Consider the following 4,542-nt stretch of genomic DNA (forward strand, 5'->3'; position numbering starts at 1 on the left):
CTGGCTGTCGATATATATATATATATATATGAGTGGCATTTTCTGCCTAAATTCGACTTCCATGCCTAGCTTTGCACATAGCTAATTTGCACATTGCTTATTTATAGTTAGGGGATTATCCCGGAATGAGTGGCATTTTTGCCTAAAGCTGTCTTCCATGTCTATCATTTGTTGATAATATCATGTGGTGAGGTCTAACTTGCACTAGCACTTTAAATACTGCTTCCCCTTTAGCATGGGTCATGTGACCAAGGCCTCTGTGAAGGCCGAAACGTTATGCTGAGGTGCGCCTTCCCCACGGCTTAATCAAACTGCTCACCTGCACTTGGGTCTCCTCTTCATTTCTGTGCCAAAGGTATCCGTGACTGGGCTCCAGGCGAGAGAAAATTGGGATTGTTTCATCTCTATTGACTGGCAGTGCGCTTCGCTGGTTATTGTGGATGACCCCTCTTCTTGCAAGTGGCGGAGCAACAGGAAGCCGAGACCTCTGGTAACCCGGAAGTCGTTTGTTATCTCCGGTCGAGGAGAAGCTGCTCCAGCCCCCGGACACTGAAGACGCCGACAGAAAAAGGGACCTGACGAGGGTCACGGAGGTGATTTGTTCTCTCCGGGATTACCCTGAGTCGGGCCACGGTTCAGAAGTCGGATTTCCAGACAGCGCCGGTAAGGAGAGTCTGTGCCTAGTCATTTTACGGCGTGCATTTGTTTAGGACCGTTCTTTGACTGTGGGCGCGCATTTAGCGTGAGGCAACCAAAAGGAAGGCAACATGTCGGCAGACGCAATAAAAGCAAGGGAACTAATAGCCCTGAATGCATTTGATGACTCCCCGGCCGGGGGGACATCTGGTTTGGCAGCAGTATCGGAAGCGCCTGTAAGTGAAATGGTCAGCGCCCGAGAAAAGTTTAAAAAGCTGGAAAAGTTGATGCGGCGCGAACTATCAAAATGGTGGGAACACCGCTCCCTAAGCCGATTTTTGGAGGTTAACAGGATTCCGAGGGGGTTACGAGTGATGCTGGCCCCCAGCTATGAGGATCCTGACCCAGAAATGCTCAGGGAGTGGGCGGAGTGGAATCTCGAGCACGCTCGTGGTCTGGTACAATTATTGGTGCGCTATGCTGAGAGTGATCGCCGGAAAGCACAGGCGCAAATAGAGCAACTTAACATGGAGATTGAAACAACATGCGGTGAGCTAAGTACTGAATGCACCAAATTGCGAGGTGACATGATGGCAAGGATTCAGAAGGAAGAGGATACAATTGGGAAGAGAAAAGCCTATAAGTTTCAAAGAGACAAAGCGGATTATGCTGAGCAGCGAATTTTTACATTTGCTAAAAAATACAAAGCTATTAAAGCTAATAGAAGATCTAAACCAGCATCCGTTGTTGGCCGCTCTACCGTTGGATCAGGAACAGAGGCAATGGTGCAAGATGACACTTCGGAATCTAACCTCAGCTCCAGTGTTAATAGCGACTCTGATTCTAACACCTCTCAGACCACTTCTCAATTGGGGTTTACCAGGCTCACACTGGCGGAGGAGCTCGAGTGTCTACGGAAAGACAGACGCGAAACTCTGCGTCCGAGAAATCAAACATCAGTAGGAACAAAATCCGCAACGCAAAGCGCTACCAACGTCGCAAATCAAACGCAAGACACAAATCAGCAAAAAAAGAAGAGAAATGTCAGGAAATGGAACAGGAAGTGAGCGAGTCATTGGTGACTACAGGTACTGCCCTTTCCGTTATCAATCTCACGGACACTGTGTTTACTCAGTCTGAACTACGTATCCTATCCATGGGTCTTACGTTTTGTCCTCCCAGTGACTTTAATTATGCAGACATTAGGATAGATTTATATAAATTCATCCGGAAATTAAAGTTGCAGAAACATTTTGCAGGGAGCAAAGCACGTAAAATACCTGCGCAGACGGATGCAGGCAATCAGGGGCTCCAGGCTTGTGATGCCCCATGTCTGCAGGACATGGAAACTCTTAGAGTAGAACAATCAATGTCCCAGGCCGCATTGGAACAGACTGTTGGGAATATAGGGGGCTTTTCATCGTTCAAACTGCGCTCAACATATACTCCTGTCATGTTATATGACAACATTGACATTTTTCATGATACAACTTCTAAGGAAATCAAGGTGCTGTACGCTAAAATGCTTGGCAATAAAAAGAGAAAATATGCACAGAATGATCAATATTCAAAACTCATCAAGAAAATCCAGGAAAATCAAAATATTATTGTGAGACAGTCCGATAAGTGGGGCAATATAGTATTGTGGCCACGACAACTATATTTGAAGGAAGCCCTCTCACAACTTAACAATTCAGACTGTTATAGACATAGTGACATCAGCCTGGTCAGGAAAGCCCAGGGAGACTTCTACACGTTATTAATGGGATGGAGGTCCTATGGCCTTATTAGTCTTGATGAGCTAAAATATTTGAAAAATGACAATCCGATTATGCCAGTGATGTATCTGATCCCGAAGGTACATAAGAATCCAGACAATCCCCCGGGGAGACCGATCATTGCAGCATGCGGGGGATTGTTGGAAAAGACAACCATTTATGTGGATTCATTCCTCCAAGAACATGTACAACGGTTACCATCATTTGTTCAGGATTCCACTGACTTTTTGCGTAAAATTGAAGACGTAGAATGGGATCCTGAATGGTTTTTGATCACGTTAGATGTAACATCTTTATATACGAGCATAAACCACAAAGATGGTCTACGGGCCATCGAATTCTATCTGGGTCAGAGACAGATCATGATGGTTGAGCATAATCGCATGTTATTATCTATGATTTCATTCTGTTTACATCACAAATTTTTCATGTTCAACAACAGATACTACCAGCAGGTTAGGGGTGTTGCCATGGGGGCCTGTTTCTCTCCCAGCTATGCCTGTTTGCATATGGGCTACTGGGAGAGACAGGTCCTCTTTGGCGAACATGCTGCCATAACAATGAGTTCTGTGGTGCGCTGGTATCGTTTTATAGACGATGTGTTCCTTATTTGGAGGGGCACACGTCTTGAAGCCGAGAATTTTATTGAGACTTTGAACGGCAATGACTATAATCTTTCATTCACCTCAGAGATTAGTCAAGTACAGGTGCATTTTTTGGATATGACAATTTTGAATGACCAGGACAAACTGGAAACTAGGCTATACAGGAAGCCCACATCAGGCAACACGGTACTCCATGCCAGTAGCCACCATCCTTCCCATCTCATACGCAGCATCCCCTATGGGGAGATGTTGCGCATTAGACGATTGAGTAGTACGAATGCCCAATGCCTCCAGGCACAGGAGGCCAGTAAAATTAGATTTCTGGCTAGGGGGTACCAAGCTATTCAAATTGACAAGGCAATTGCCAAAGCGAATGCCTTATCACGTAGTGAGTCCCTCCAACGCAAAGACACTTCTGGACCAGACACCTCCCAAGATCAACCGGCCAGGCTGATCTGGCCTTATAACAGGCAACATGGAGCGCTTAGGAGAATCATCACAAAGCATTGGGATCTTATTAAGTGCGACCCAATTATAGGTGAGAAACTTCCAACTAAACCTATTTTCACCTCTAGAAAGGCATATTCAATGCAGGATGCCCTCGTTAAATCTAGTCCAGAAATTGTGTCACGCAGCAATTGGCTGGACAAAAGTAAGGGCTTTAGGAAGTGCTCCACCTGTAAAGCCTGTCAACACGGGCTTAACAAGACAGAGTTTGCGGTCGCATTTTCCACTGTTGCCCGGAAGATCAAGAAACAGTTGACCTGTAAAAGTGAATTTGTGGTATATGTGCTGGAGTGTCCATGTGCCCTGCGTTATGTAGGTAGCACCAAGCTACAGGCGCACAAAAGGATACTCCAGCACATAAGGGCCATCAACACTAATGACCCGGCATATCCTGTTGCGCGCCACTTCAAGGAGTGCCATAATAATGACAGCGCCCTGTTGAGGTATTATGCCATTGATGATGTGGGCCCACTGAGAAGAGGAGGGAATAGAGAGGGTGCACGAAGAAGATTGGAGACTAGGTACATACTGGAAATGGACAGCAGAGCTCCAGGAGGATTCAACTCCACGGAAGATTTCTATACCTGTCTCTAAACGCTATATGATTTTGACTTCACCACTCCCTTGGGTTTGGGTATTGATCCTGGATATTGTGGGGTCTCGGTATGTTTGGGATCAAGGTAGTCTGTAAAAATTAGTGTTGCCAGTTAAAAACAGCGTTCTATGTAATCCAGGTCCTGAGTATGTCCATTATGCCTATTGACCATACACTTTATCATAGCCCAGGCTTGGGCTATAAGAGTGTATAGCATTCAGGGAAAATGAATTTAATCTTTAAGAATTATACCACTGATAAGAGGAAAACAAAGTTTCATTGAAAATGGTTTCCAAAAGGGAAAACAAAAGAGAAAAAAAGAAAAAAAGAGAGAACAAAGTATATTTGTGCACATATCACGGTTTTTAATCACTGTTTGCTAGTGTTTGTTGTAATGTTCTGTAGATCTTGGTTATAAGGT

The sequence above is a fragment of the Lissotriton helveticus genome, chromosome 7 (assembly GCF_964261635.1).
Source record: "Lissotriton helveticus chromosome 7, aLisHel1.1, whole genome shotgun sequence".
In the NCBI taxonomy this organism is placed as follows: Eukaryota; Metazoa; Chordata; class Amphibia; order Caudata; family Salamandridae; genus Lissotriton; species Lissotriton helveticus.